Source organism: Scyliorhinus torazame, chromosome 14 (assembly GCF_047496885.1).
Source record: "Scyliorhinus torazame isolate Kashiwa2021f chromosome 14, sScyTor2.1, whole genome shotgun sequence".
NCBI classification, from domain to species: domain Eukaryota; kingdom Metazoa; phylum Chordata; class Chondrichthyes; order Carcharhiniformes; family Scyliorhinidae; genus Scyliorhinus; species Scyliorhinus torazame.
The window spans coordinates 67,382,793-67,394,581 of NC_092720.1; positions in this window are offsets into that span (position 1 = coordinate 67,382,793).

Sequence of the window (11,789 nt, forward strand, 5' to 3'; positions counted from 1 at the left end):
CAGCACGTGTAGCAACATGGACCTCATTATAATGGGTCTCGCCTCAGTGTCCAACATTGCTATAATGTGCTGACAATTGAGCCGCTGGCTGGGTTAGGGGGGGGGGGGGGGGGAGGTCTGCAAGGGCCTGGTGGAGTAGCGGAGGCGAGGCGGCTAGGAGGTGGGTTATGGGATTGGGGTGGCCGGGCATGGATTGCCGTTGCTGCAGCCTTCAAGGCAGCATTGCGGCCTCGCACACCGCTAACTGTCCACTGGGAACGTAGCACCATGGGTTGTATTGGTGCACCCCCAGGCCGACCCCTTGTATTCTCTGGTTGCAGCTAACCCATCAACAGGATGCACATGCTCCTGTGCAACCAGTTCCATCATCTTGGCTGGGATGAGTGTTGGCATGCATTGGAATTGCACAAGTTCTATGTGGCACCAGTGCTAGCCCATTAATGGGACCTGAGTTTCTCCAGGGCTAGCACCGCTTCTGTCCACATAGAAAACTTGTGATTCTGTTCCGGCATCAGCACATAGTCTCTCAAATGGAGAATTCACCCCCTGGTCTTTCTCGGAATCTCTTGAGAACAAAGAGTCAGCCTCTTTAAAAAAAACTGCCGTTAGAAAAAACAGCTGTTCAAAGGAGGAAAAGCTTCAGAGATAATGGACCTCTGCAGAACTATATAAGTGAACAATGGGAATCCTACCCTTGAGATTGCCTGAACCTGTCAATCAAGTGGTTTTTAAAAGCCAATGGTCTGTGAGATTGAATGTAAACACTGCAGTTCAAAGCTTTTAGGCTTCTAGGCACATACACAGGATTGTGAAAGTAAAAACGCAATGAGATTGTGATAAAAGCACTTCAAGGTTTCTACTACATTAAAGGGAAGAATCTTACATTCATCTCACAGATCATTGACCTTGGCAAGCTGAAAGTTTAAAGGTTTTAAGGGCTACAGATGGGAAGACCAGCCAAATGAGTGGTCTCCCAGGAAACACCCCCAGCCTGAGATCTTCCAGCCCAGCCTAAGTCCCCCTGACCTTTAACTTCCCTGAAGGACCACATCGACAACCCCTTGCCCCCCCCCCCCAACCCTCTGACTGCAAGCTAGTTAGCCATTTCTTTGAGCTTACACCAATTAATGCCAGCGTGACTCGCAGCTGGGGGGGCTGGGGCATCCCAGGAGACTGGTGAATTGGGCCTCCTGCCCAATAATGACATTTAAATCAGGTTTTAATGAGGTGTTTGCATATTTCCACCGGGTCTGGGCGGGTACTTCATCAGGGCCAGCTGGGAGACTCGCAACAGGATTGTTGCCAGACATAAACCTGTTTTTGGTCTCACACCCGATTCACCGGGCCATCACAATTACCGCTGCTACGTGGCGCAGTGGATAGCACTGCTGCCTCACGGAGCCGAGGTCCCAGGTTCGATACCGGTTCTGGGTCACTCTCCATGTGGAACTTGCACATTCTCCCCGTGTTTGTGTGGATTTCGCCCCCGCAACCCAAAGATGTGCAGAGTAGGTGGATTGGCCACGCTAAATTGCCCCTCAATTGGAGAAAATGAATTCGATAATCTAAATTAATATTAAAGAAAACAATTACCGCTGCTGGCTCGCAGCCTCCGAAAATCCCTCCCAATGTTATTTACTTCCATTTTCATGCAAATAGCTTGGTTATTTAAAGGTAAACATTTAGTTAGATAAAAGGGGGACGTTGTGATATGTTGTGCATGTACCTTTAAAGAGACATAACTTAAAGTACGATCAATAACACCTCATCGTCAGGATGTGATGCCCTAGGAGAAGTGGTAGAGATCAGACATACTGGGCGGGATTCTCCGCTCCGCCGCACCAGGAACCTGGGGCAAAATTCTCCGTTATCGGTGCAAAGTCCGCCGATCGGCGCAAAAAGCGGCGCAAATCCGACTTGCGTCACGTCGGAAAAATGGGTCGAAAGTCTCCGGCCCGAAATGGGCTAGCAGCGACGTGACGGGATCCGCGCTTGCGCACGTGGTTCACGCCGTGCAGCGTCATACACGCCGCACGGCGTGACGGCTCATAAGGCCGCGCTGCTCCCCCCCCACCCGACCGGAACACCCGACCGGAACACCCGACTGGATGGCTGGCCGCCGCTCAGCCCCGAGGTTCGAGTCACGGGATGTGGAGGCTCTCCTGGACGCAGTGGAGCAGAGGAGGGATGCCCTGTATCCCGGGCACGGCCGCAGAGTTGCCCCACGCCACAGCCGGCATCTGTGGAGGGAGGTGGCAGAGGTCATCACCGCTGCGGCCCTGACACCACAGACAGGCACCCAGTGCCACAAGAAGGTGAACGACCTCGTCAGAGCAGGCAGGGTGAGCCTCCCCATATCCCCCCTCCCCCATATCCCCTCCTCCCCCATATCCCCCATATCCCCCCTCCCCATATCCCCCCTCCCCATATCCCCCCTCCCCCAAAGCCCCCCTCCACATATCCCCCCTCCCCATATCCCCCCTCCCCATATCCCCCCTCCCCCATATCCCCCTCCCCCAAATCCCCCCTCCCCCATATCCCCCCTCCCCCATATCCCCCCTCCCCCATATCCCCCCTACCCGATATCCCCCCTCCCCATATCCCCCCTCCCCCATATCCCCTCCCCCATATCACCCCCTCCCCCATAACCCCCATATCCCCCCTCCCCTATATCCCCCTCCCCCATATCCCCGCTCCCCATAACCCCCCTCCCCCATATCCCCCATATCCACCCTCCCCCATATCCTCCCTCCCCCATATCCCCCCTGCCCCATATCCCCCCCCCCCTCCCGCATATCCCCCATATCCCCAAGTGAATCCAGCCCTAACCTTAACCTCTGCAATGCACGCGAAACCGATGGCGTGCATTCATGTACCTGCCTAACACTGTTGCCTTTTACCCCTGCCACCACCCCCACCCACCCCCCCGCCACAGGAGAAGCGTGCACACAACAATAGGGAGCATGTGAGGACTGGAGGAGGCCCCGCTGATGAGAGGCCACTGACCGAACACGAGGAAAGGGCCCTGGAACTGGCTGGCAGACCTGAGGGCCGGGAGGTTGCTGATGCAGAGGTCGGGGGGGTACTAGCAAGTGAGCCACCAACAGCCCGTGCCCAGATCCCCCCTCCCCCATATCCCCCCTCCCCCATATCACCTGATCACTGCCTGCGTGTCTAACCGTGCATGCTTCATTGTGTATCGCAGGAGCAAACGTCGAGGCACCCATCCCTGCAGAAGCAGACCACCCGCAGGATGCCCCTCGGAGGCCACGGGAGACGGAGAGACCCGGACCCTCCGGCATGCGACGCCCGCAGGATGCCCCTCGCACACCACGGGAGACGGAGAGACCTGGAGCAACAGGGAGACGACACCCCCGTCACATGCGAGAGCGACGAGGCAGGCGTGTGCCACCCAGCGATGAGGGGGGCAGCCACAGGCCCCCGTCACATCCGAGCCAGGACACCACTACCCAGGACACCACTACCCAGGACACCCCTACCCGGGACAGCACTGCCCAGGACACCCCTACCCGGGACAGCACTACCCAGGAAGATGCAATACCGGATAGTGACTCAGAGTGTATGGGTGGAGACGAACCCTCACCCCAAAGTGCCATGGACTCAGAGTGGGACGAAGAGCACGACACACCCCTGTCGATACCAGCATGGGCCTCCAGGACTGGCAGCGCCAGATGTCGGGGGGGGGGCGTCGGATGGCCAGTCCGTTCGCATCCCCCACCCATGTAGAGGCCTGGGGGCTATCGGGCACCCCGAGGGAGGAGGAGGTGGTGTGGTCCGTCCCGGCCCCCCTGTAGGGGAGGTCCCGGAACACCGCGACACCTCGGACTCCCCCCCCTTCCGTCCCAGGTGCATCGGGTGGGCAACGGGCAGGACAGGCTGGCAGCTCGCCATCCCAGTCGCCCGGGCTGCAGCCTGGCCCATCTAGGCCAGGACGCCCCAGGAAACGGCCGCCAAAGGGATCCAATGTCAGACGGCAGGAATCACAGGAGTCCACCTCCAGTTCTGCTGTACCGTCTGGGGAACCACATAGACGTAGACAAAGGGCCCGTAAGGCCAAACAATTAGACACTGAGTAAGTTGGCATGGGTGCAGGGCACAGATGAGTTTTAGGTGCTAGGGCACGTGCATGAACTCGTTTGGTTATTAAAGTCAATGTTACACCTACAGAAGCTGCCTTTGTGCTCTGTCCAAAGCGTGCGGGGGTGTCATGTACGTTGGGCGCAAGTGTGTGTGTGAGGGGTGGTCTTATCTCAGCCGCAGGTGAGTCTGCCCCCTTTCCCCTGGGCCGCCATCAACACCCCCCCCCGGGCAGAGGACGGGACCGTGCGCTGCAGTGTCACAGCCGCATGCAGGGATAGTCCGGGTGGATGGTGGTACTGTGGCCAAGGGTCAGACATAGTCCAACGATGTGGAGCCTGGAGCTCACCGCAGGGTGGGTTGTCATCATCCTCCATGGCCTGCAATAGACACGCGTCCACCCGCAACTGTGTGAGCCCGGCCGTTGTGCCGCAGGTGGATCGGCAATGGGGGGGGGGGGGGCGGTGGTGTGCATGCGGGTGGGGTGGGTGGGGTTGGGGAGGGGGGTGAGGGTGCTGGGTGGGTGGATGGGTGGGGGGTGTGGGTGGTCGGCTGTTGCCATGGTGTGCGGTCTGTGGCCATACTACCCGATTCCCAAGCCCATCTAGTCAGTGAAGCGGGCGGCTATCAGTCTGTCCTGTGCCCGCTGGGCCAGCCGGTAACGGTGGACAGCCACCCGCCTGTGTCTAGCCCGTCTGCCCTGACCATTGCGCCCATCCCCCTCATCTGGGGAGGACTGCGCCTCTTCCTGCTGCTCCTCCACTCCGCCCTCCTCTGCCTGCGGCACATCGCCCCTCTGCTGGGCTATGTTGTGCAGGACACCGCACACCACAATGATGCGGCCGACCCTATCTGACCGATACTGGAGGGCGCCCCCAGAGAGGTCCAGGCACCTGAAACGCATGTTCAGCACGCCAAAGCACCTCTCTATCACTCCCCTTGTCGCTACATGGGCATCATTGTAGCGGTTCTCCGCCTCATTGCGTGGCCTCCGTACAGGCGTCATCAGCCACGATCGCAATGGTTAGCCCCTGTCACCCAGCAACCAGCCCCTCAGCCGGGGATGGCATCCCTCGTACATGCCGGGGATGGATGACCGCGACAACACGTATGAGTCGTGTACACTGCCTGGGTAACGGGCGCAGATGTGCAGGATCATCATGTGGTGGTCGCAGACCACCTGTATGTTCATCGAATAGGTCCCCTTCCTATTGGTGAACACGGCCCTGTTATCTGCAGGTGGCCGCACGGCGACGTGCATCCCATCAATTGCGCCCTGGACCATGGGGAACCCGGCCACAGCAGAGGAGCCCACGGCCCGGGCATCTTGGCTGGCCCGGTCCACAGGGAAGCGGATGTAGCGGTGCGCCATGGCATATAGGGCATCTGTCACTGCCCGGATGCACTGATGCACCGATGTCTGCGATATGCCGGACAGGTCCCCACTCGGTGCCTGGAATGACCCCGTTGCATAAAAGTTCAGGGCAACCGTAACCTTGACGGACACGGGGAGAGGGTGTCCCCCGCCAGTGCCACGCGGTGACAGGTGTGCCAGCAGGTGGCAGATGTGTGCCACGGTTTCCCGCCTCATCCGGAGTCTCCTCCTGCATTCCCGGTCCGTGAGGTCCTGGTATGACTGCCGGGGCCGGTACACATGGGGCGCCCTCGGGAGCCTCCGTTGCCCTGGGGCCGCGACGTTCTCCTCCCCCTCCGCGTCCTGTCGGTCAGGTGTCCCTCCAGCCTGGCCTGCTGCCGCCTGGCCCTCTGCGGCAGCCTGCGCCGCCTCTCTGGCACGCTCCTCCTCCTCCTCCTCCTCATCCAGGGCAACATGGACATTAGCGGCTGCCGCCACGGCGGCCAACATCGCTGGATGATCGGAAAACCTGACGGCCTGGTGCGGGGGGGGGGGGGGGAACGACGACATGTCATCATTGCCCATATCCCCTCCTTCCCCCCAGCCAGGTGGCATGGACCGCATGGGTCTGTTGGAGGCTGGCACCTGGCCAGGTGGACCAACTCACTTGCCCCCCCATCCCCCTCCCCGGCACGGACCCCCCCCAACCCCCAACCTCCCATCCTCCTCCCCGGCACAGACCCCCCATCTCCCTCCCCGGCAGGGACCCCCCCATCCTCCTCCCCAGCACGGACCCCAACCTCCTCCCCGGCACGGACCCCCCATCCACCTCCCCGGCACAGACCCCCCATCCCCCTCCCCGGCACGGACCCCCCATCCCCCTCCCCGGCACGGACTCCAACCTCCTCCCCGGCACGGACCCCCTATCCCCCTCCCCGGCACGGACCCCCCATCCCCCTCCCCGGCACGGACCCCAACCTCCCATCCTCCTCCCCGATACAGACTCCCCCATCCCCCTCCCCGGCACGGACCCCAACCTCCCATTCTCCTCCCCGGCACAGACCCCCCATATCCCTCCCCGGCACGGACCCCCCATCCCCCTCCCCGGCACGGACCCCAACCTTCCATCCTCCTCCACAGCACAGACCCCCCATCCCCCTCCCCGGCACGGACCCCCCCCATCCTCCTCCCCGGCACGGACCCCAACCTCCTCCCCGGCATGGACCCCCCAACCTCCTCCCCGGCACGGACCACCCATCCACATCCCCGGCACGGACCCCCCATCCCCCTCCCCGGCACGGACCCCCCCATCCTCCACCCTGGCACGGACCCCCCATCCCCCTCCCCGGCACGGACCCCCCCATCCTCCTCCCCGGCACGGACACAAACCTCCTCCCCGGCACGGACCCCCCATCCTCCTCCCCGGCACGGACCCCCCTCCCGGCACTCCCCCGGAGCCCAGCCCACTCTAACCACCCCCCACGCTGCACACACACATACACAACCCGAGACACACCTCTCCCAACACATTCAGACTGCGGCCACGCCATCGCCTGCCCAGCGGCCAACCCCCCAGGCCGTCACTCACCTCCACGCTGGTCGGCGTGAACCTGGAGCACAGGTTCACGCCGATGAAAAGGAGGTTTGATTTACGTCGACGTGAACGGTCATCACGTCGACGGGACTTCGGCCCATCCGGAAGGGAGAATATCGGCAGGCCGAAAATCGGCTGCCTTGCGCAGACCCGTGCCATTCTCCGACGCCAGCGGCGCCATTAACGCCCCGCCGACTTTTCTCCCTTCGGAGACTTTAGCGACCCGCTGGGGGGTCGGAGAATGACGCCCCTGGATTCTCTGTCTCGCCAGCTGGCCAATGGGGTTTCCCATTGTGGGCAGCCCCACACGGTCAGGAAATCCCCAGGCTGCCGGTGAAATGGAGAATCCCGACAGTGGAGAATCCAGCCCATTGTACTTAGCCTCGTATTTAATATTATCTGTATATAAGCTTATATTTAAATTTAAAAACACACATCATTGTGTCTTGCATATGATTTGAATACTTATGCTGCAGAAGAAGAACATAACATTTAGCAATAGAAAACCTGTGGGTGAAACTAAGGATTGGGTGGCACAGTGATTAACATTGTTGCTTCACCGTGCCAGGGTCCCGGGTTTGATTCCCGGCTTGGGTCACTGTCTGAGCGGAGTCTGCACCTTCTCCCCGTGTCTGCGTGGGTTTCCTCTGGGTGCTCCGGTTTCCTCCCACAAGTCCCAAAAGACGTGCTTGTTAGGTGAATTGGACATTCTTAATTCTCCCTCTGTGTACCCAAACAGGCTGTGGTGCTTAGGGGATTTTCACAGTTAATTCATTGCAGTGTTAATGTAAGCCTACTTGTGACACTAATAAATATTATTATGATTATTATAGAACAAGATGCATGATTCTGCTGTAAGCTACCCAAAAGTATCCTGACAGGTGTTAACTGTCTTGCCATTCAAATGCATTAAATGACATGAAATTGTGCACTTGCATGGTACAGACAAACTAACCTTGTCACAGAAAGAAAGTGTAGCCTATTTTAGCCGAAGTAACCTTTATAGCCGGATAATAAACCTGAATTGCGAATGATCAACATCTCTGGTACCAAAAAAGTCTTTCAGTTTTCAGTTTTTGTTTAAAATTCTGTTTTTAATGTTTTCATTCTCCTTTTCTTCTGTTTTGATGTCCAATCTTGCTTTCTCTTTCTTGAATTTCACTGTTGAGAAAGTTAACATTGATTCAATGTTCTACCATATACACCAGGCTCTGTGCTGGCCATCATTAATTTTTCAATCTGAGAGGTTAAGGAAACACAGCTCCTTGCCCCTCTCACACTAATCCCAAATGTATGATAGAGGGCATTGCAATTTTTCAATTTCCCTTTTATGCCAAAACATTATGCAAAAGATGACGGAAATTAAAGAAGTTAAAGCAGGTATAACGAACAAGAGTTTGAGCAGAGCCTTCCTCTAATCTGCTGCAAAGTCTCAAGGTTTCATCCACCTTTTTAAAATTTGCTGTTCTCACAGCATTGCTGCTGCTTCTCTGTTGCAGCTGTCAGTGACACAACAAAACATTGGGGATGCTGAGGGGGAGTTGTGGGAATTTGTGGTGATTGCCTCTTTAAGGGCAATACAGTGGAGTATGGGTCACATGATTTGGGGGACCAATTGGGAGTGAGAGTGGATAATCACCCTTGGGGGTGGAGTCCTTCTTAGGCAGGGGACATGCACTAGGGGCAGCATGGTAGCACAATGGTTAGACAGTTGCTTCACAGGTTCAGGGTCCCCGGTTCGATTCCCGGCGGAGACTGCACGTTCTCCCCCGTGGGTTTCCTCTGGGTGCTCCGGCTTCCTCCCACAGTGGGCTAGGTGGATTAGCCATGCTAAATTGCCCTTAGTGTCCAAAAGAAAGGTTAAGTGGGGGGTCACTGGGTTACAGGGATAGGGTAGAGACGTGGACTTGAGTGGGGTGCTCTTTGTAGGGGCCGGTGCAGACTCGATGGGCCGAATGGCCTCCTTCTGCACTGTAAATTCTATGATTCTATGCAGGGACCAGCCATGCGGCTGCTGAACGATTCTTATTAATAAATCCTTTTAGTTTTTACTAATGGAGTTTGTGAAAATGCATCATTTCAGGTGCACTGCCTTTGAGAGGTTCCGGCTGTACCTGGAACATGGACATGAAGTCATGCATGATGCTGGACCTCCTTTTGAGCATTCAGCCAGCCAGCTGCAATGGTTATGCTCGACTATACATTAAAATCTTTCAAATAAGGGGACAGGACAGAGGCAACCCACAAACCTGAAAAGAGGAACTTCCCATTTTCAGCCTGCAAAGTTTGAAAATCATATTCACCAACAAGCTGAAAACCTCCCGCTCGCCCCCCAACATAAAGCACAACTTCATCTCAAATCCACCAGTTATGCCTGAAGAATGGCCCGCACAGTCATTTTTATTTAATTTGGCCATTCTGACAGCAAGGCAATCTGGAGAAGTTGAATTGATGAAATCATAAATAATTCAGTAAAAAAAGAGACCTATAAAGTTTTGCTTATTTAACTAAGTCTGTTGCCATACTAGTTTTGGCAAAACAACGTTGAACATTTAATAAAACAGCTTTCAACATGCTGGCGCAGTATTAGGAAAAAAGAAAATAGCAGAAGACAAATATATTACCCCGTGTGGGTTTAAAGCATTGAGTTTAATACCTTTTCATTCTGGTTTAAACTTAATTATTAACGATGACATCATCTAGAGCTAATAACCAGAAATCACTTCTTCTTTTCTTTTGTCAATACGTGTCAGAGACATTGCACAATGGAATTATTCGAAATTGTCCTGCAAATCTGAGTCTATTCTAAATATGATTTACGATCTTGCTGCTTGAATTTGATAAGAGCAGCCAGCATTCTGGTCCAACTTTGACTCAAACCAACAAAATGAGATCGGTGGCTTCTCTGCCTTCAGAATTGGTTGCAAAGAAGATAGGTTTATTGCAAGTGAGAAATAATTTCCAATTTAAGCATGAGTACCGTTATTTATGAAAATTATGCTTTTAAAAATGAACCACACATTTGCAGTTCGGAGCACATTACACAGATGAATATCTTGATGGCAGCTAATTGTTATCAAAAGTTTTAAATGATGCAAATAGGACAGTGTTGCACACATTGTAGATCTGTGAGATGTTGGTTGATTGCTAACTCTTAAATAAAGGCTCATTTATTCTACTGGCTGAATTATCTGTACCGAGTGTGACTTCACATTAAGCATTAGTCTATGATACACGCTGACCCGACTGGGAAGTCAATGCAGGGCATAATAAAATGCAATGAGACAAATAATTCACTAGTGATATAGTGATAGGAAATAGAGTCCAAAAAAATGCAATTCACAAATCAATCTGAAGTAAATGTGCTTCTCTATAGCTTGGAAATCTGGAAACAATTCATTGGACGTAGAAAATGCCATTTCACACAAAAGAAAGCAGAGATTCAATTTACCACATGTAAGAAAGACAATGCCCATAATGAAATGGAGTTCTACAAGAGGACTCACACCACCAATGTGCTGACAGCAGAACTATTTCGTGAACTGACAGTTTCACAACCTGTTAATAACCTGAAAATGAGGTGAAACAATTGCTGTCAATCTTGACACACGGTTAACTGCAAAACACTTGTCTATGATTTGACTAACAGTAAGATAGTCAGCCAGGTCACAATTATGACACTGTGGGCCTGATATTTTATTCACTAACAGTATTCAGATTCTTTTGACACTAACAATTAATATTTCATGCCACGACACTAATTTTACGTTTTAAAATTCTTAGCACCGTCTTGGTTTCGGCTGCACTTTGAATAGGTACGCCATTATAGAGTTGCTCTCTGAGCTGACATGATGGATCTGGGAGGCAAGGAAAAATGCTGTGGCTCCAGGTTTTTTTTTATTTCAAAAGAGAAGCACTTTAAATTAAAATAGTCGAGTTGAAATGCATTCCAGCTGATGCAGAATTTTCTTTACAGTTATGGATATAAATCTAATTATAATGAATAAATGTATCTAAATGTCAAAACAGAGCAAAAGCGATGGAAGAAATTGCTCAAATTGGTGCTGAGCTGAATTTCCTGGTAAGTGAATTTGTAATGTTTGCCTATCAATTAGTTGTTTGTCCAAGAATTATCTTGGCCCCATTTTTCATGTATGCAAACAATGTCGTTCTAAAGTGCATCCTCTTTGCTTGCAAACTGGAACACTGATGGAAACAGACAGGTTCGCAAAATAACTCAGCCCCACTTGGTGAGGGTGACTACAAAGAGAATAATCTCCCAGATATTCAGGAGAGATTTACTGTAATTCTTTTAGACTGCCAGGCAGCTGGCATGAAGAAGAAGCTGATGAATATAGGGGAGTAACTTGCGCTGTTTCATCTTTAACACAAAATAAATGGCCCAAGGAGCTTAATTCACAAAGGAGAAACATGCACTGGGCAGAAATCGAACAGGTCAGACTAAAAGCATAGCCAGAAAAAGAGTTTTGAGGAGGCTTTTGGGATCAGAGAGGTCTGGTGGTTTAGGGAAGGCATTACAGAGACTAAGATCACGATTGCTAAAGACTGATTAGTGGAAGTAGGGTTGGCTGCATCGAAACATACATAGAAAATAGAGGCAGGAGGAAACCATTCAGCTCTTCAAGACTGCCCCACCATTCATTATGATCATGGCTGATCATCAAGTTCAATAATAATAATAATCTTTATTGTCACAAGTAGGCTTACATTAACACTGCAATG